A 21,989-nucleotide genomic window follows, 5' to 3' on the forward strand; every position below is an offset into this window, starting at 1 on the left:
AAAAAAAAATGTATGATCAAAGTACGTAAGACAAAATCTCACCCTCTTTTCTCCTAAGGAGCAGACTAGTTGCACTTCTAAGATTGATTTGTTTGTTCTCTGGAAGTTCATGTTATAGTCCATAGTTTTCAACAACCCTGTAATTCAAAGGCATCAATTTTGACTATCAACTTTGATAGTCCTTATTCATTTTGCAATTTTCACATGCATGGGAGGTGACTAAAAATACTACGTCTTAGGTTGGGTACATTTTAGCCCTCAAAGGGACTCTCAATAACACTTTAAAAGAGGTCCTTTGCAGTACATTTGACTGCCACAATATATAATTTTATTTCTTGAGTCCTTATAATAGGAAGCTCTGTTGGGACAGTCCATGGGGAGTTGTGCTGATAAACCCACGGGAGTTTCTAACTGGAATTTAAACTTCACCTGTGACTCCATGGGAGAAAGACAGAACATTTCCCATGTGACAAAGAGCTTTCAAAATTCCACTGGAGGGTCAGCAATGCTACGGTTCCAAGCTGGCAACAAAGAGAGAAGGAGAAAATTATAATACCTGATTAATGTTACAATATCCCCTCAAAGTCCCAAATTTCAATTAAAAAAATCTTATTTCCACCAAAAGTGCATAAAGATCTCAAATTGAGGAAAAAGATAATCAACAGATGTCAATACCAAAGTAGAAGATCTGACAAAGATTTTAAATCAGACATTAAAAAATTATTTCAACAAATAGTCGTAAACACACATGGAATAAATGAAGACATACATAGTTTCAGCAAAGAAGTAAAATGAGTAATGAAGAATTAAATGGCTATTTTAACCTACAAAATAAGAACCAAAATTTATAATAATCATAAAAGGGTTCCACAGCAGGTTAGAGTCAATAAATGAAGAATCAGTGGATTTGACAGGAAAAACAAAACCAAAGCTAATCTGAACAACAGAGAAATAAGTAGACTAAAGGGAATAATATAGAGTGACAGACTGCTGGTATCCTAACAGAAGAACTAATATTTGTGTCACTAAGATCCTATAAGAAGCAAGAAAAATCAAGACAAAAAAAAAAACATACTAAAGAAAACAATGACTTAAACCTTCCAAAATTTGGCAGAAGATTAAAGCTTGCAGTTTCAGGAAAGGCAGGGAATGCTAAGCAATTTAAACCTAAAGAATCTATGCCAACATAGTCACACTTCTGAGAATTAAGACAAAGAAAATATCAAAGTGGCAAGAGAAATTGTATCTTGTCTATAGATGGAAAATGGCATGAAATAAATTTATTATCAAAAACTATGTAGGCCAGAGAAAGTGGCAAAGCATTTTTCTTTCTTTTTTAAAATATAATTTTTTTTAAAATTGTGATTTCAACTAACGTTTACAGAGAAGTTGGGTTCTCATTCACTCATTGTTGCACATTTTCCTTCCTCCCTCTCCTTGGTTTCTTCCCCATCCACTTTGCAATGCACCTCTTGTTTCAGGCCGCCGTCATACATGCAATGCCTAATCATATATCCCTTTCAGACAGTTCATCCTCTCATCTGTTCCAGTACAGGTTCAATTATCTATCCACTCTTTTCCTATTCTCCTACCAAATTCCCCATGTCAGTCCTTTTTTATAACAGTGGTATTATGCAGTATTTATCCTTTTGTGACTGAGATGTTTCACTCAACATAGTGTCTTCCAGGGTCACCCATGTTGTGTAATGTTTTAACATGTTAGTTATTAGACTCCTGTCTGAAACGACTTTGCCAAATGTTTGTTCTCTCCTCCCCCAAACTGTGGGCTTTCTTTTCACTCTTTTGGAGAAATTTCTTGATGCACACAGTGATTGGGTTTTAAGAAGGCCCTGTTCATCAATTTTATCCTCTCCAGGTTGGCTATGTTTGCTTCTCTGAGGAACAAAATAAACAGACTACTCTCATAAAAATCTCCAGCTTCAGGAAATCAATGGAGGGTGACTATGAGTCAGAATCTACTAGATGGCAGAAAATAGGTTAGCATAACAGTATCAGGCAAAGGAGACTTCAGAGACAGAGAGGATAGGAGATGATGAGAAAATATTTACGTCATTAAGGTGCGTCTGATACAGGCCATGGTCTTCGCAATCACCTGTTATGCATCAGAGAGTTGGACAATGACCAAGGAGGATAGAAGGAGAACTGATGCCTTTGAGCTGTGGTACTGGAGAAGAGTATTGAGAATACCATGGACTGCTAGGAAAACAAACAGATTTGTCCTGGAAAGGGTTAAACCGGGTGGCTCCTTGGAGGCAAGGATTCTGAGGCTCCATCTAACATACTTTGGACATGTTGTGAGGAGAGACCGGTCTTTGGAGAGGGACATCAGGCTTGGGAGGGTGGAGGGACAGCGCAGGAGAGGAAGGCCCTCTATGAGGTGGATTGATTCAGTGACTGGGATAATTGGGATGGGAGTGTCGGAGACAGTGCGATTGGCACAGGACAGAGCGGAGTTTAGGGCTGTTGTACATAGGGTCGCTATGAGTCTCAGGTGACTCGACGGCACATAACAACAACAACAACAACAAGACATGTTGTTGCTACTGTTAAGTGCCATTGGGCTCACTACCACCCATAATGACCTGGTAAACAACAGAGCTGAGCTATGACCTGGTGAACAGCAGATGTGAACTTTGCCCCATCCTGTGCCATACCTACTGTCTCCGACATGCTCTAGATCATTGTTGTAATCTCTGCGTAAATCCCTCTTGTTGAGGGTCTTCCTCTCTGTCTCTGATCTTCCTCCTTTCTTACTACGATGTCTTTTTCCATTGATTAGCTCCTGCTGAAAACATGCCCAAAGTATGTGAGACTAAGTTTCACCATCCTCGTCATTAAAGGAGGATGCAGGTCACACTTCCTCCAAGACTGACTTGTTTGTTCCTCAGATAACCTAAAGAATATTCAGTACTCTTCAACACCACAAAGCAAAGGCATTGATTCTTCTCCTGTTGTCTGTCTTCATTGTCCAACTTTCAGATGCATAGGAAGCAACTAATAAACCCATGGCTTGGATCAGGTGCATCATAGTTTTAAAACTTACATCCTTACTCTTTATCCTTTGTCAAGCAGAGGTGCTTGACAGCAGATTTTCCTAACGCAACACATGTTTTGATTCCCTGATCGATGTGATCCTGGATGCTGATTGTGCATTCAAGTAAAATTAAATCACTGACAACTTCAATCTTTTCTTCATCCATAATAATGATGCTACTTATTGGTCCAGTGGTGAGGATTTTTGTTTTCTTCAATCAAAACCTGCAGTCTTTAATCTTTTGCAGTAAATACTTTAAGTCTTCTTGACTTTCTAAAAGCAAAGTTGGGTCATCTGCATAAAACAGGTTGTTAAGATATAGTTATCTATTCATTATACAACACAGCTGTATAATAAATGATGAAAATCTGATTAAATTTAGAGGAGAAATAGAAATAACTGATGAAACAACAAGACAATAAATCAGCAAAGACATGGGGGGAAATGGTCAAAGAAGAATTATAGAAGCTGCCCTCAAACTCCAGCAGAACAAGGTGCACTTTATGCAAGCCATGGCATTTTCAGTTGTTTCATGTACATAAGAAAGTTAGACAATAAATAAGAAAGACAGAAGAACTGATGCCTTTGAATTGGGATGTTGGCAAAGAATGTTGAACATACCATGGGCTGGCAAGCATAGCATGTTGTGGTGCTAACCAAAAGTTGGCAGTTCGAATCCACCAGCTGCTCAGTGCTAGGAAGGAGAGCATTCTCTTCTCTTTCTGATTTATAGCCACAGACGCATGATGGAGGGTCTCCATGAGTCAGAACTGACTATGTGGCAGTGAACTTTGTAAAGTTTGGTTGGCTTATTTTGGGCTTATAGTTTGTTTCTTGTTTTCTTTTTTTGTCAAAAGAACAAATAAATCTGCATTTAAAAAATACAGCTAACATGTCCTTTGCAAGCGAGGAAAGGGAGACTTCATTTTGCATACTTTGAGCATGTCTTCAAAAGGGGCCAATGCTTGGAAAAAGGTCTTGCTGGGCAAGGTCAGGAAAGGAGAGGAAAACTCTCGAGGAGGTGGATTGATGCAGTGACTGCAACCATAAATGTAAGCGCAGCAGACACTGGGAGGGTGGCACCATGTCATTGGTCCATTCTATAGTGTACAGAGTTGTTGGAAGGCAGAGATGACTAGACAACACCTAACAACAATAACAACACAGACATATCAAGACAACCATGCTATGTTGTTGTTATGTGCCGTCGAGTCACTTGCGACTCATAGCGACCCTATGTACAACAGCCCTAAACTCCGCTCTGTCCTGTGCCAATTGCACTGTCTCCGATACTCCCATCCCAATTATCCCAGTCACTGAATCAATCCACCTCATAGAGGGCCTTCCTCTCCTGCGCCGTCCCTCCCTATTTAAAACAACAGCAACCCATAACACAACAACTTCTTAAAAACTTGAAATTATATGCAGGGGGGTTTCTCTGACCACAGTTTAACTCAACTGAATGTCAATATCAGGTAGATTCAACTGAATGTCAGTATCAGGTCCTCGTCAATAAAAGGGAGATCTACAGAGACTGGAATTGGAGTGCTTTCTTTCATTGGGGGCTTGCAGGACTCACCTGAGGACTGGTGCTGATGAGTAGGACTGGCTAGACCAGAAAAAGACTCGCTGGGGAGGCAACTATCAACGAACCTCAGAAAGCACAATTTAGTCTCTCAGTAAAAGCCCATGTATGAAAGCCATAGAGGAGCTGTCTGCTTGGTAAGAACACGTGCTCTAGGGAGAGTAGCCTGTCCCTTGAGAAATAGAAGCTCTATGTCACAGACTCCATCATAACTTTCTTTATATGTTGATTCAGTTGTATCATTTTAGTTGTAATAAGTATGAATTTTGTTGATTCCTTCCAGTGAATAGTCGAACCCACACATGCAAAGAAGGCTGGATGGAATAGCTTGTTACACAGTTTAAAGCCATCGTGTTTTCCTCAGGATGGATGTGCAGTCTTAGTCTTTTCCCATGAAGATTGACAGCTAGGAAGCCCAGTGGAGGGTGGCTATGAGTCAGACTCTATTTGATGGTTTCTCTTTCGATTTAGAAGCAATGGGATCCTATAGACCTCTGAGTTTACGTGGCTTCCTGAGGATCCTGTATCTGTGTATCTGTGACTAATAAGCTAGAAGATTGAAATGTTATGTATTTGTGTACCACAGAGTTGGAACTGACCCATAGCTGACCCTCCGGTGGGTTTTCAGAGCCGGGTAATCGCATGGGGGAAGACTGCTCAACCTTCTCCCAAGGAGCAGCTGGTGGATTTGAACCACATGCTTTGGGGATTGCAGTGAAGCTTCTTGCCACTAGGCCATCAGAACTCCCTTTGTAGAAGGCCCAAATTTGTGACTGGAGTCTGCTTGATTTGAGAGTCTGAAGGCTGGTGTCCTTTGTTTGAGCTCTGACGGAGCTCTGATTAGCGGAGATCAAAGGGAGTGTTGTGAAGAGGTGGCTCCGGATCAGGATGAAAGAGCAGGAATATGAGGAATGGTGTGAGATGTACGTGTGGAAAATGAGATTCACGCTGATTTTTTACTTTTATGCACAGAAAAAATACTTGTAAAGAAAATGTTACTAATGTTGTTATTGTTAGGTACCATGGAGTCCACTACAACTCACAGTGACCCAACGAACAGCAGATCTAAACCTTGCCCTGCTCTGGGCCATCCCACCATCCCCAATGCACTCAAGCCCGCTGTTCGTCACTGTACCCACACATCTTGTTGAGGGCCTGCATTTATTTTATTTTATTTTATTTTTTCACGAACTCTCTCCCTTTCCCGCCGTGATGTCTTTTTCCAAGGACTATCCCCTCCTGACAATATGTCCAAAGTATTTGAGACCAAATTTCATCATCCTTGCCTCTAAATAGGACTACAAAAACCTCCACGTTAGGGACTCTAACTTAACTTTCTCTATCTATCTATTCATTTGTGTCATTTTTAATTGTAATAAACATGAATTTTGTGATTCTTGTGTTATACTTCCTTCAGGCCAAACTTGCTAGCTTTTTTGACAGTCTGTGTTATATACAAATGGCTTAGTGATAAGTTGTTAAGCTGCCAACCTAATGACACACTGTTTTAATCTATCAGCTGCTCCTTGGAAGAACAAGAGCAATCTCTTCTTGTGCAATTGACCACCTCTGAAAAACCTACCAGAGAGATAGCTATAAGTCTGGTCTGATTGCACAGTACATACCAACTCTTCCAATATCACAATTCAAAGGCATTGATTCTCCTTCTCTTTTCCTTATTCACTGACCAACTTTCAGAAGCATAGGAAGTAATTAAAAAGACCATGGCTTGGATCAAGTGCACCTTAGTCTTTAAACTGACATCTTTGTTCTTTAGAACTTTAGAGAAGTCCTTGACAGGACATTTTTCCAGTGCAACTTTTTTTCTTTTAATTTCTTGACTAATATTACCATGGGTATTGATGATGGGTCCAAGTAAAATGAAATCTTGGGTAATTTCAATCTTTTTCTCCATCTATCATGATGCTGACTGCATGCAAGTGGTGAGGATTTTTGTTTTCTTGATATTAACATGTAATCCATATTGAAGGTGAGAATCTTTGATCTTCTTCAGCAACAAACACATCAAATCCTCTTCACTCTCAGCAAGCAAGGTTTAAAAACGTTAACAGGGATTTTAAAAATCCCATTTATTTTATGAAAACAAAATTATAAATTGACTGAGAGATATAACAATTCAAAACCTAACCAGATTCCAAATACTACAGCAGACACTGACAACAGTGAAGGGAGAAACAATGCAGTGGTGTTAAATGGAGAACTGAATAGATAACCTTTGACAGTGTTTGGGAAATTAGACAACCTAGGGAAATTGAACAGAAGATCATCAAGGAACTGGGAGATTTGAGCAAGATTATAAACTAAAGCTGAAGCATAGATTGGAAACAGGAGCGGCATCCACTTCCTAAATAACATGCCTCCAGAAATCCTGTGAACTTTGATAAATGTCAATAGTTGTAGAGGGGCTTCAGGCCTTTTGTTCATTGGGTTGCTATGAGTCGTGTTTGACTCGAAGGCAGTCAACAACAACAAAGCATGGGGGGGATTATGAGGATGGCACAGGATGGGACAGTGTTTCCGAAGAATCATTAGAAGTCAGAGTGAGCTGGATGACACCCAACAACAACACAATCCAACCAGCCCTAACAGGTAGTTGTTAGGTCAGATAACTGCTGGAGAATACAACCCCAAAACAGTTCAAACAACATTCTCAAGTGCGTAGGGAACACTCTCCTAGATAGATTATATGTGAAACCATAAAACAAATCTTAATAAAAAGCAAAACAAAGTAAATGATCCAACATACTAATATATATGAAACATACTGAAGTATATGAAAAAGACAAGAGAAATATATGATCCAAGATACTGAAATTAAAAATCAATTATGAAAAGAAAATTGAGATATTCACTGTACGTGGAAATTGAGAACAAACTCATAAAAATACCAATGACTTTAAAAAAAACCACAAGAAAATGCTTTGAGATAAATAAAAATAAAAGCACAGCATAGCACCCAAACTTGTGTAATGCAATGATATAAGCAGAGCTCAGAGGAAAAAAAGTTTTACTTTAAACATCTAAGTTAAGAGAAGAAAAATCTCAGCTCAGTTGTTTAAGAACCAGTGAAAAAAGATTAAATCAAAGAAAAACCAGCAGCAAAGAAGAAATAATAAATGTTAGAGCAAAAATAATTGAAAAGAAAAACAGAAAACAATGGCAAAAATCAATGAAACTAAAAGTTAGTTTTGTGAAAACAGAAACAAGATCTACAAACTTATCTAGATTTACAGTTCTCTCTAAATTCCTTAAGTACTAAAATTAGGAATAAAAAAAGGCACGTTATGTACCTTGCCCATCATTGTCCCCATATGAAAACAAGTGAACAAAAACCAAAAACATGTAAGAGAATATATCAGGAGTAGTTGCATGCCAATAATTGCATAACCTGGAAGAAGTGGATAAATTTCTCAGAAATTTATGAACTACCAAAACTGACTGGAGAAGAAACTATGCATAAGCTTACAACAAAAAAGAAAGAGTCCTGGTGGTGTAACATGTAACATATTTAGCATATCAAAAAACGGTTTAAAGCTACCACTACTTTACACAAGAAAGTCTCCTCCCAAAAAGCTTTACACACTTCCAAAGCTGGTGATGGACCCCGAGAGGTAGAATTCACTCATGACAGTGAGACCTTTGGTTTATATGATAGACTGTTAGCAATGAAAGCGCCATACAAAGGAAAACAAAGCATCAAATGGAAAATGTGACGCAATGCTAAATGTTAACACCAATTCTTCATGATTATTTCAAGCATTAGTAGAAGAAAGCACGTTCTAACTCATTCTACAACTATGCCAGGGAAGCTCTTAGTACTCCAATGGTTAAAGTTCTTAGCTGCCAACAGAAAGTTTGGTGCTTTGAATCTCCCAACTGTTCTGACCAAGAAAGCCGTGGAAGTTGGCTTTCATAAAGATTTGCAACACGGAAAAGTCCGTGGGGCAGTTCTCCTCCTCTCCCTGGGTTGTTTTGAATCAGAATTGAACATGAAATTTAATAATAAAAGGCAGAAAGCCTTCCTTCTAAAATCAGCACCAAGAAAAGGAATTCATTCTCACCACTTCTATCCAGCCTTGTTCTGTGCGGTATACTTAAGGTTGTCAGACAAAAAAAAAAAAATGAAAAAGCTATATGCATTGTTTTTCTCAAACTTATATTCATCAGATTTCTCATTCTTTCCCATGCAACTGATAATATAATTTTTTAATGTTCAGAGACTATTCTATTATATGGAAAGGATCATATTTTGTTTTATGACTAGCTATTGATTTTTTAACTGGTGAGTACATGCAGGGCTGCTTCTGTTAGTTGAAACCTGTTAATTGATATCCCACCAATTCTTGAAGCCTTATATTTTGTCAATGCCTTCAGTGTAGCTTGGACTTCTTCCTTCACTACCTTCGGCTCTTGCTGGAGGCTAGGATTTTGAAGTACCATCTCACATATTTTGGACACATGGCCAGGAGGGACAGGTCCTTAGAGAAGGACATCATGTTTAGAAGAGTGGAGGGATAGCACAGGAGAGGAAGACCCCGCATGAGATGGATTGATACAGTAACTGGGGCAATAGGGGTTGGTGTGTTGGAGTCAGTGAGACTGGCTCAGGACAGGGCAGGCTGCAGAGCTGTTGTACACAGGGTCGCTATGTGTTTCAGGTAACTCAACGGCACAGAACAACAACAACTTGTTGATATGGTTGTTGTTGTTGTTGTTGTTGTTAAGTGCTGTCGAGTTGTTGATGACTCGTAGTGACCATATAAATGAAAGACCTGAACACTTAGATCACTTTCATCCTTTCTCCAGGTTCACAGAATTTCCAGAGGCAAGCTATTTTGGAAGTGGATGCCACTCGTGCTTCCAAGCTTGTTTTAATCAGGGAGCTCCACCAAACACTGTCCACCATGGATAACTATAATCACATTTGACACATCAATGTCACAGTGTTCACCTTCACAGTAACCATGAGTTACCTTTGTACAGCAAGTGGACAGACCAGGCCTGTATGACCTAGAAGAATGTTTCATCAAAAACAATTAAAAACAGGTCTGAGGGTCTTGGGTTAAAGTCATGCACCTTTGGCTTGGTAGCATCACTTTCTGTCCACTAGGCTAATTAATCTCTCTCTAGGCTGTTGTTGTTGTTAAGTGCCATCGAGTCATAGGCAACTCATAGTGACCCTATGAATGAAAGACCTGAACACTTGTATAACTTTCATCCTTTCTCCAGCTTCATTAAAAATTGTTATTGTAGTTAGATACCATTGTGTTGTGTATGACTCAGAACCATCATATGAACAACAAATCTGAACCCTGTCCTGTCCTGTGCCATCCTCCCCACCTCTGACACCCTTGAGCACATTTTTGCAGTCACTGTGTCGATCTGTCTCTTTGAGGGTCTTCCACTCTTTTCCAAAATCAAAGTTCAAAGGCATCAATCATTCTTCTATCTGTCATCCAAACAGAATAAAGAAAAACTGCATGGTTTCAAATCAGGAAAGGTGTGTGTCAGGTTTATATCCATTCTCCATATTTATTCAATCTACCAGCTGAAAAAAATCATTAGAGAAACTGGACACTGTGAAGAAGAATGTGCCATTAGGATTGGAGGAAGACACTCAACTTTACTTACTGATATTGAGGAGGACTGGAAATATTTGATATAGAGGATCAAGGACTATAAGCTTCAAGATAGTTTGCATCTCAATATAAAAAACAAACAAACAAACAAACAAACCACAAATTCTTACCACTGGACCAATAGGCAACATCATGACAGGAGGAGAAAAAGCTGACATTGTCAACAATTTCATCTTACTTGGGTCCACAATCAACCCCCTTGGTATCAGCAGTCATGAGATAAGGAAATGTATTGCATTGGGCAAATCTACTGTCAGACATCTCTCCAAATTACTGAGGAGTAATGATGTTGGTTTGAAGATTAAGATACATCTTTTCAGTCATTATCATCTGAGAGCTCGATCATAGGATGATAAAAGAACAATTGATGCCTTTGAACTTTGATTTTGGAAAAGAGTGGAAGACCCTCAAAGAGATTGATTGACACAGTGACTGCAAAAATGTGTTCAAGTGTGTCAGAGGTGGTGAGGATGGCACAGGACAGGGTTCAGATTTGTTGTTCATATGATTGTTCTGAGTCATACACAACGCAATGGTATCTAACTACAATAACAACAATTACTTTTGAATGATACCACTATAATTATAACTTGTATCATACATATAATAAGTGTATATCTCCTTATCCATAGGTGAGATATATTATCCATCCTTTAAGATCAATTACAAAAATGTAGAACTTTGGGAGCCAAACAGTATACAAAGCATCAGTTTTGTTATCATAATGCTGCATAATTCTGTAAAAAGTTGAGACTTATTTATACTCTCCCCGTCCCATTTGTCACTCCTCCCTCCCCAACACAGACATAGCATCCAGCAGCCTCCAAGGACAGCAATAGACAAGAGAAGACTTATATTTTGGGAAAAGTCACTACGGTAATGATGTGGAGATGTACACATGCAAACGTACTAGTGTTTTGGGATGTAGTAAGTGCAGGTAGCGTATATGTGCCTGTGAGCCAATGAGATCCTGTATCTTGATTGAAGGGAAACTGAGAGGGACACCTAATTCCTGCTGAGAGTTCTGAAATTGTCTCAGACTAACTTTTAAATGTTTAGTGGATTTCCTCTTAATTTTTTTCCTGCAAGAAGACTGTTTATTTGGGGAGGAGTTTGGAATAAACATAGTGAATGGCCTCCAGGCAGCTGCTTATTCTTCTTCCTCATCCTCTTAGGAGTCGATGCCCACTTCCTCACAACCCTTCTCCAGCGCAGCTATACCCTATGTCCTCTCGAGCCTCAGAAAACTCACCCTCTTGCATACCCTCACCCACATCCCAGTGCACAGATATCCCTCTTGGGATACATGAAGTTGAACTCGTGGTCCAGGTGGGCCCAGGCCTCAGCGACAGCAATTGCACACCCGCAGCTCTCTGCACCTCGGCCAGGTCACCCTCAGACACCACATAGGGTGGCTGGTGGTTGATGTCAATCTTGACTCTTGTTGGGCACCAGTCCACAAACTGAATACTATGTTTGGTCTTAATGGTGGCAATGGTGATGTTGACATTCTTAAGCACCACATCTCCACGGCACAGCAGGCTATGTACTTGCCATGATGTGGGTCGCACTTCGCCAACCTTGACAGGCTCAAAGCAGGCATGAGTGATCTCTACCACTGGCAGCTGCTCGTGGTAAGCCTTCTCTGAAGAGATGACTGGTGTATGGGTGGCCAGGGGGAAGTGGATGCGAGGGTAGGGCACCAGGTTGGTCTGGAACTCTGACAAAGAAGCTCAAAGGACAAGGAAACGGGGATTGAGGAGACGATTTGACCAATTTGGTTGAGGTTTGCATAGGTTGGATGCTCGATGACCAGATTCCAGGGACAGATGTCATACATGGTCTCGCCGTCCACCATGAAGGGACAGTCAGAGTGCTCCAGGGTGATGTGGGTGGTCAGGATGGAGTTGTAGGGGCTCCACTGTGCCTGTGGACACCTAAGAGGCTTGGGAGATAGAGAATCCCAGTTTGGACCTCTTGCCATAATCAACAGAAAGCCATTCCATGAGGAGCTACTGCCCCCTTCAAAGCTACAGAATGTCAGGAAGCCCTGAAGGCCTGTGCACTGGTCAGACAGGTTGAGGATCTGGTCCAGTACTGGGTCAATGATCTCCTTGCCAACGGTGTATTGACCACAACCACAGTTGTTATCAGCACCCTCCTTTCTAGTGATAAGCTTCTCTGCATGGAAGAGCTGTCGATATGGACCATTTCCGAGTTCTTCAATTACGGTGGGCTCCAAAGCCTCAAAAACTGCCTGGAGTAATTCTCACCAAGACTGACCACCTCAAGGTGAGATGCACTATTCAGACTCAGCCTGTGTGAATGCATCTCAGTCCATGTGGGCAGGTGGGGGTGTCCACACGAGCAATGCATGCTGGGAACTCTACTGTCTGGAACATGAGATTCAGAGTGACGGGCAGACGCCCAGTGACAGAGCCATTGACTCCTTCACTACCTTCTTCTAGGAAACAGGTGCTGGATTTCCTATTAATTTTAAAGAGGCCTTTTCACCAAGAATGCGCAATGTGTCCTTAATGTGTCTGCACCCAACAACATAGCATGAGATTATATCAGAGAGTAGCATGTAGATTTTGGCATGGTCCTTTCAAAAATCACCCATATAATGATAATAGATAGTTGCTTTGTACCATCTGATAAAACAGAATTTTAAAAAAACAAACAGATGTGTCTGGCCACTGTTAAGTAGTCTTAAGACAAGAACTTTAAACATATTCATTCACTGCCATCAATTTGATCCCATGAGGCCTTTAAGACCCTTCCCAAGCTCAAGAAATCTGTCCATCTTTCTCTCAAGACATTGTTGCTGATGTGAACCTTCAGAGATATGTAGCAATTACTTCAGCAATGCAACACCCTCCGGGCTATATCAGCAAATCTCTAAATATCCTAGTGTGTTTAATTAACATTCATCCAAATAGGTTTGAATACCTTTTAGTATAGTTGCTTGAGGAAGCCTGAGCCACTCCTGGCAAGTTCTCTTGGGCAGGTTTTTGGTATATTCTCACTCCTTCTCATCTCAAGGTGGCAAGGCTAGAAACAGTCCCCATTCCCTCGTGTCAGGGCAACAGGAGAGAAGGGACGATTCACAAACACCCTGTCTTTCAACCTTCATTCCCAAGACTCAAACCCTAATTTCTCTCTTTCGATAATATTAAAAAGAGAGAAAGCATTTTGCATGAAAACATGTTTTAACTGTATTTGTAATGCTCAATAAATAAATTACAGGTTTTATATCCTTCAGAGAGAGCTGCCAGTGATTTATTCAGCTATTAACTTCACACGCTTGGGAGGATGAATTAAATACCGGCCTGCATTGAAGGCTTGGGGATTATTCCACCACAACATGCCACCAGAAACTTTGGGCAGCTCTAAGGCATTTCAGGATAAGGAAGGACAGTTCGGCGGAAGCCAGGGGAGGTAAATGATTCTGTCCTGCCCATTTCCAGCAGCTTATACATACCATAAAAAAGGAAATGAATTATGCATTATTGAGTTTACATAAGGTCATCCAGTGAACTTTGACTCCTCTCTTTTCTCATTTGGCTCAATTATTAGATGAAATGACAGATTTGATCTCTTTTCAAATTGTATTAGAAAGGGTCTCTTTATTTCACCCCTCCAGCAGCAATCAGCAGGCAGAACGGGGCAAGTGCATTAATTATGATTGATTTAGAGTGTCTATAGGGTGATTATTTCTAAAATTCTACTCCTGAGCCAAAACCTTTTGACCTATTTCAGGCCACACAGCAAATTAATCTGTAAGAGGAGCTGAGGAAGCCTGTTCAGGACGGCAGTTTTCTCCTGTATTTGCAGTCAAAACATTGAAGACACAGAGCCATCAGAGGGATTGTATTACTGGAAAGCTCCATGGCGAAGACATTTAACAGCCTGACAACACAGTTTAAAAACGCCTTGCGCATGATAACCAAAACGACTCTGAATTAGGTCCAAAAGGAGGGAAAGATCCCTCACTCTTTTTGCTTTGAGCTAATGGAGTCGCGGAGAAGACATATTTTATGAGTTTGTGAATTTGTCACAATTGGAGTTTCAGAATAATAGGTCTATTGCTGGGACATTCAATCTTTTTCTTGTCTTTCTAGCAGATTAAAAATGACAGTACTAATTAAAGAAGTAAAGAAAAGAGACCACTGTCAGTCCCAATGTATAGGCTTGAATTATAATAAGGCTCAGATAAGAATGAGAAAGAAAAGTTGTGGAGGTATAATCACTCAGAGGTTGTCTGGAAAATTCCTGGCAGAAATGTGGCTGGCAGGGCTAGACCACCAAGGATGGTCATTGCCAAGCCCTCTTGCTGACCGCCTCCTTTTCCCCATCTCCTCTAGTAAAGAATTATTTATTTTGTTTTTGTCAATGTTATAGTAAAGTCAGATTACCAAATGTAACTTGAGAGACACAAGGGGTGTTCTTTGTGCTTGTAGACCAGCATTCTATAGATTAATAAGGTTTAAAAAAAAGACATTTAAGCAAACCACCATTTCTACATTCTTCTATTTCAGGAAGGATTAAAGGGAAGGGAAGGGTCACCTAGAATTGATGCGAGAAGCTGCGCTGCAATCCTGAGGTACGTAGTTCGAATCCACCAGCCGCTCCATGGGAGAAGGATGACCAGTCTCCTCGCGTGCAAATAACTGCCTCTGAAAACCCACGGAAGCGTCAGTTATGGGTTGGTATTGACTTGACGGCACACAACAGCAACAACAACTATGTGCCAAGGAGCTCTGGTGGCGTAGTCTGTCTGCAGGGAGCTGTGTTGCTACCTCAAAAGCTGAGCCTCTCTGGGAATTGAAATCACCAGTGTCTCAGCAGTGGAAAGGCGGACAATCCCTTTCCACATGCCTCAGAAACCCACTGGAGGGGTCAGCAATGAATCCCTTATAACTCAACAGCAATGGACAGCTAGTAAGTGGTACTATTGGCTGTATAGTGTCCTCCACTTGGGAAAGAAGAATGAGTAAGATGTGAGGAAATCCTATCTGCAGTATTTGTATGCTGTGTGACATAGGACAAGTGGCTGATGTCTCTGACCGCTATCTCTTTTTCTGTGAGGTCCACATAATGCCTATGGCATGCAAAGTTTTGAGAACTAAAACCATATGTGTTTGGCAAAACAGAATATCTGATTGCAGATGCTTAAAATTCACCATTGCCAGGGGAGCTCTGGTGGCCTAGTGGCAAGAAGCTGCAACTACAATCCCAGAGGCGCACGGTTCGAATCCACCAGATGCTCTGCCGGGGAAGGAGGGACAATCTCCTACTGTACCAGTCAGATCTGATTTGATGGTACACTCACACAAAAATAAAAATTTTAAAAAAAATCACCATTGCCATCTAATAGGAATAGGCCATGGAATCTGAAGAGGGTTTTGTTTGCGGAGCACAAAATTTAAATCCTTACACTTGAAAACAGCATAAACGGCCAGAAGATGATAGAGCCTGGGGACGAATTATACCGCTCGGAGTGAGAAGAGGAGTCAGCAGAGATGGTAGAGGAGGAACAAAGGGAAGTATCTTGAGGTGAGGATCGGGTTACGGGTAAGCAGGGGTGGTCCTTAAGAGAGAAACTGAGCAAACTATGATAGAAGCTCCTTCTTGTGTTTCTGGCTCAAGATGTCTAGTAAAATACACAGTCTTCATAAACGTTTTAGTTATCAATGGTCTTTTTCAGATGAGTGAGAAATTCTTCAGGTTTGATAAGCAAGAAAACAGAGGTCATCACTGGTAATAGATGTACAGTTTCTGTGTATCCAGGTCTTACAATCTCAAAAAATGATCAGATCCAGCATGATGACTATAATTTTGTAGCATCTGTATTCTCAGAAAATTTCCAGAGAAAGAATCTCTTTCAAGACTCTAATAAGTCAGCTAAAACTCTGTTATTGGATACCTGGGGGTCATGAGTGGTTCCCTTGGTCTTGGTTTTACCACTTGGTCATGGGAGACTAGAACGAAAACTCATTCATCTCCTTCTAGCTCTTAATTCACGATTCTATATGCCTATGAGTAATTGTTGTATTTACAGAGAGGGCACTTAAGATTTTTCGCTGTAAACTCAGATGTCTTATAAGACTAAGCAAACAAATGTAAACAAAGTAGACCTGACATAAAAGGAAAGAGAATGATGGAGGTTGTTGCAAACTAGAGAAGGTCTGATGCGCTTGCAAGCATTAAAATGTAATCTTTCGTAAAAGCATTGTACAGATTGAATTTTGACCTCTGACATCAAAGTTTGATGTTTGACCAATGTTACGAATTTGACTGTGGCCCCCAAAAGGTGCGTTAAAATCCTAATGCTCAATATCTCTGGAGGTGATCATATTTAGAAACAAGGTCTTTGCACATGTAATCTAGTTAAAATAAGGTCATACTGGACTGGAGTGGATCCCAATCCAGTATAACTGATGTCCTTTTAAAAGGAAAATAAGAGACAGGGAGAACGGATGAAAGTGAGGGCAGGAGCAGAGACTGGAGTGAAATATGTCTAAACAAAGGAGCATCAAAGATTGCCAGCAAGCATGAGAGTGAGGAGTTATTGGTTGTGGAGTTAATAAGTGACAAGCACCATGACCTTGGCCTTGCTCGTGGAGCTCTCTGGTGATTGCATGGGCAAGAATGCATGCAGCTTAATGAAAACTAAAAAATAACCTAAATAAGTAAATGGCTCAGGATTTTTCTGTGTCTCGGACTGACATAGAAAAGCTTGGGTGATTAGGACTCAGATGTCGGAATTTAAAGATGGAAGGTCCTTTTAGCACAGGAAAATTTCTAATTTGTGGTCTAAACCGAAAAGTGACCAATGCAGAATGATGGACAGCCTCAATTTATATCTCATTTATTGTTACCATTTTCACAGGAGATCAAATAAGTAAGAGGAGGAGGAAATCAGTGCTAACAGGCTTTGGGGGGTAAAGTCTTTAAGAGTTTCCATCATCCTAGGAAAGGGAAGTCCCTAAGTCGTGCAAAAAGTTAGAATGTTTGGCTACTCACCAAAAGGTTAGAGGATCTATTTTCACTGAGAAGTGCCTTGGAGGAAAGGCCTGGTGATTTACTTCCCCAAGAAAAAGCCACTGAACACTCTACAGAGCACAGTTCAAATCTGACTCACAAGAAGTCAGGCTTGACTCTCGACAGTGACTGGTTTCCCTAAGAAAGATATGGAGCTATTAGTCTTAATTAAAAACAGACTGTTTGTTGAGTACTTATCCCCAGCAGAGCCATTTACAAATCATACCAGGAACAGGCAATGAAGAAGAGAGCCAGGTTCCTGTTCTCAGGAAGGCTGTAATCCAGAGGGTGAGAGAGACATGGAGAAAAAGCCATGGAAGGTATCAGTGTATCTCTGGCCTGGTTCAAATCAAAGTTGGGGCAAAAAACACCTCAGGTTTATCTGATGCAGTCAGAAAAAGAAGCCATTGCTACTTAGACTCACAGAGACACAAAGTCAAGACAGTGGAAACTTTTGGGGTTGTTGTTAAGTGCTGACGAGTCGAGGACTCTTGGGGTTGAGATAATTAAAAAATGTTAAATTAATGTCAAGAAGCTGCGCTGCAATCCCGAAGGCACATGGTTTGAGGCCACCAGTTGTTCCACAGGAAAAGGATGGACCATTTCCTCCTGTGCGATTAACTGCCTCTCAAAATTCACTGGAGGGTCAGCTATGGGTTGGTTCCAACTCCATGGTAAACAACAACAACAATAACAAATATGTCAGGTATTATTTGGAATGTTTTACACATATCCAAATGCTTAGAATACTCTAATAACCTTCTGAGGCACATACTAATATCATGTCTGTTGTTCTGGGTGGTGCAAATAGCATGATGAATAGCTAATGCAGAGGTTCAAGTTCATCCAGAGGCACACTGGAAGAAAGGTCTGATGATTGACTTCAGAACGTCAGTTATTGAAAATCCTACAAAGCAGAGTGGACTCCCATGCACCACTGATAAGGAGATGACACAGAATCTGGAGGTCTTTTTATTCTTCTCCATGCAAGGTCCCCATGGGTCTGAACCCACTTAGTGACCAATAACAACTCTCCACTCGGCATGGGTTTAAAGGCTACCTCAGGAACTTAGCTCTAGATTTTTACACGCATTCATGACTTCTCCCTCTCAATCCCACCTGAAGTCCTCAGGAGTGGCTATGAAGTTATTGAGAACATCTGGTGGGTTTTTTGTGAAGTCATGAGAAGCAAAGCAATGATTGGTCCTGACGCTGAGGCTCCAAGAAATGTCGAGAAAGTGTAAGACAATGACGACCAGTCATTCTACACAAATAGGAACATAGCAAGGCAAACCAAGGCAAGGAGGTGGGACTGGGGAAGAGTGGCTGTTGTTCCTTTTTACTATTAAGTTGATTCTGACTCATACTGAACATTGATGACAGGGTAGAACAGTCCGACAGGATTTTCTAGGCTGCAATCTTTCTTTGAGCAGCTGCTGTGTTGAAATCACTAACTTTTGTTGTTAGTCAGTCAGGCAGGCTCTTCAGTTGGGAGTAGGTAGTGCCCTGCATTTGCCGGTTGCAAAAGCTTCTTCTCTTTTCTTTGCCTTGGCCAAGTACGGTAGGCACAAAATTGGCGAGTAACCATTCCACCAGGTACAGCTGAGCTTCCTCAATGTATATTCCACCTAGTAGATATAACGAGACTAAAGGCATACCAGGAAATTAAAAGACGTATTGCGGTGGGAAAGTCTGTTAGGGACCTCTCCAAAGTACTGAAAAGCAATGATGCCACTCTGGAGACTAAGGTGCCTCTGATACAGGCTATGGTCTTTGCAATCACTTGTTATGCATCAGAGAGTTGGACAATGACTAAGGAGAATAGAAGGAGAATTGATGCCTTTGAGCTGTGGTGCTGGAGAAGAGTACTGAGGGTACCATGGACTGCTAGGAAAACAAACAGATTCATCCTGGAAAGGGTCAAACTGGGTGGCTCCTTGGAGGCAAGGATTCTGAGGCTCCATCTAACATATTTTGGACATGTTGTAAGGAGGGACCTGTCCTTGGAGAGGGACATCATGCTTGGGAGAGTGGAGGGACAGCGCAGGAGGGGAAGGCTCTCTATGAGGTGGATTGATTCAGTGACTAGGGTAATCGGGATGGGTGTATTGGAGACAGTGCAATTGGCACAGGACAGAGAAGAGTTTAGGGCTGTTGTACATAGGGTCGCTATGAGTCGCAAGCGACTCGACAGCACATAACAACAACAACAACAATAAAGGCATACCCTCAATGTGCAAGAAAGCCAGAACACAGATATGTAGTTCTCAAATACGTAGGCCTTAGAGCAGGTACTTGGCTACCTCATGCAGCACATGGCCCTGCCTCATGCAGGGTACCTTGGGAACTAAGGCTGAAGTAAGACTTCCAGCGGCATCCAGAAAGGACAGAATGGAACAGCTGTCCTCCAGATGCGGGAAGAGCTTGGTCTACAGAAGACGATCAGTGGTGTCAATGATGTTCAAGGGATTCTGGGGCAGTTGCCACCCAGCTCCAGGTGACTGTGGCTGTATAGGTGTGTAAACCCAGTTTATCAGACAGAATTTGCGTATGTTCTAGTGATATTTGATGCTAATAATTACTTTCTTCTTTTAGAAGAGATTTTTTTTGGGTCAAATAAAGCATTCTGTAGGCCTTATCTGGTAAGGAGTCTGCTGAGTAGCATAAGCAGCTTGCAGTCAGCCTAAAGGTTGCCAGTTTGAATCTGCTCAGGAGCACCATGGAAGAAAGTTCGCGCTATCTGCTTCCACGAAGATGCTGGCAAAGAAACACCTACAGAGATCAGTTTTATTTTGCAGCACAAGGGGAATTGACATAAGTGGGAACTGACGCAATGACAATGATGTCTTTTTCCAAGGAATGATCCTTCCTGACAATGTGCCCAAAGCATATGAGATTATGTGACATCATCCTTGCCTCTAAGAAACACCCTAATTGCACGTGTCAGCAATTTCATTATACTTAAGTCAACAATCAACACCCTTGGTAAGAGCAGAAAAGAAATCGAAAGACGTGTTGCATTGGGATAGTCAGCTGTCAAGGATGTCTCCAAAGTGTTAAAGAGCAAGGGAGTCAATTTGGAGACTAAGAGGTATCTGAGTCTAACCTGTTGTGTTTTCAATTATTTGCTACATATCTGAAAGTTTGACAGTGAGTAAGAATGATAGAAGAAGAATCAATGCCTTTAAATTGTGGTGTTGGAGGAGAGTACTGAAGATCTCATGGACCACCAAAAGAACAAGCAGGTCTGGTTTTGAGGAAGTACAATGGCAGTGAATTTGGTTTTATCTAATACACAAGTCACACTCCAATGACCTACTTTAATTGTATCAGTCGACATATAATTACATTAGGTTTGTGAATCTAAGAAATAACTGTAGAATCACACTAGTCTAACAGCAAAGTTTATTTCTTGTTCAGCTACATACTGCAAGAGTTAGTGTAGAGGGGGCATGAGATGAATATGAGATCTATTAGGAAGATCTGCTGATCAGAGAAACAGACTCAGACTGACAGAGTTCCCTCTCAACACAGTCACTTCTGCAGGGGATTATATTGTTTTTATTTGCCACTGAGTCACCTGTGACTCATAGCTACCCTATGTACAATAATATTGAGCCAGTCTCACTGACTCTGACACAACTATCCCCAGGTACCCCACTTCCTGTGTCAATCCATCTCATACAGGGTCTTACCTCTTCTGTGCTGTCCCTCCTCCCTTCCAAGCATGATGTCCTTCTGCAAGGACTGGTCCCTAATGGCCACATGCCCAAAGTATGTAAGATGGAGCTTCAAAAATCCTTGCTTCCAAGGAGAAACTTAGTTTCACCCCCTCCAGGACAGACCTGTTTGTTCCCTTGGTGGTCCGTGGTATGTTCAATACTCTTCTCCGGAATCACAACTCAAAATCATCAATAATTCTCCTGTCATCCTTACTCATTGTCCAGCTCTCTGATGCATAGCAAGTAATTGCGAAGCTTATAGCCTAGATCAGGCACATTTATTAACAAGCTACGCATTGAGATTTTTCAGACACGTTAATCTTTTATTAAAAAGTATTTTCTAGTTATTGTCACTGAGATTATTCACAAGCAAATATGTGTCAGTTTCACTATTTCTACATGTACCATTTAGTGATCTTGATTGCTTCATACGTGTACATGTGCACTGTGACATTGATTACATTATTTGAATTATCCAACCATTCCCCTTTCCTGAGTTGTCCCTTCTCTATTTACATAAACTCATTGTCTCCTAAGATTTCTGTCTAAGCTTCCAATCTTGTCAATCTGATCAATGTGAAAAAAAAGGTAATATTCAAGGCAAACTTTTTTTACTAGTTAGATAACTATTTAATTTCAAAAAGACTGCAGGGGATATTTTTAGCTAAAATTTAAAGCTTATCTCAAAGCAACAGTTTCAGGGACCACTTCAGTCCCCACAGACTATGTTGTTGTTGTTGTTGTTATGTGCCATCGAGTCATTTGCGACTCATAGCGACCCTATGTACAATAGCCCTAAACCCCACTCTATCCTGTGCCAATCTCACTGCCTCTGACACACCCATCCCAATTACCCCAGTCACTGAATCAATCCACCTCATAGAGGGTCTTCCCCTCCTGCGCTGTCCCTCCACCCCACC

General features: G+C 41.0%; 1 pseudogene; it reads right to left on the bottom strand.

Annotated features, from left to right (window-relative positions):
• Nucleotides 1-11,450: 11,450 nt before the first annotated feature.
• Nucleotides 11,451-21,989, bottom strand: part of LOC102870888 — a 179,676-nt pseudogene continuing 169,137 nt past the window's right edge.

The sequence above is a fragment of the Elephantulus edwardii genome, unplaced genomic scaffold (assembly GCF_000299155.1).
Source record: "Elephantulus edwardii isolate Elephantulus edwardi_28Jun2011 unplaced genomic scaffold, EleEdw1.0 scaffold00201, whole genome shotgun sequence".
Lineage (NCBI taxonomy): Eukaryota > Metazoa > Chordata > Mammalia > Macroscelidea > Macroscelididae > Elephantulus > Elephantulus edwardii.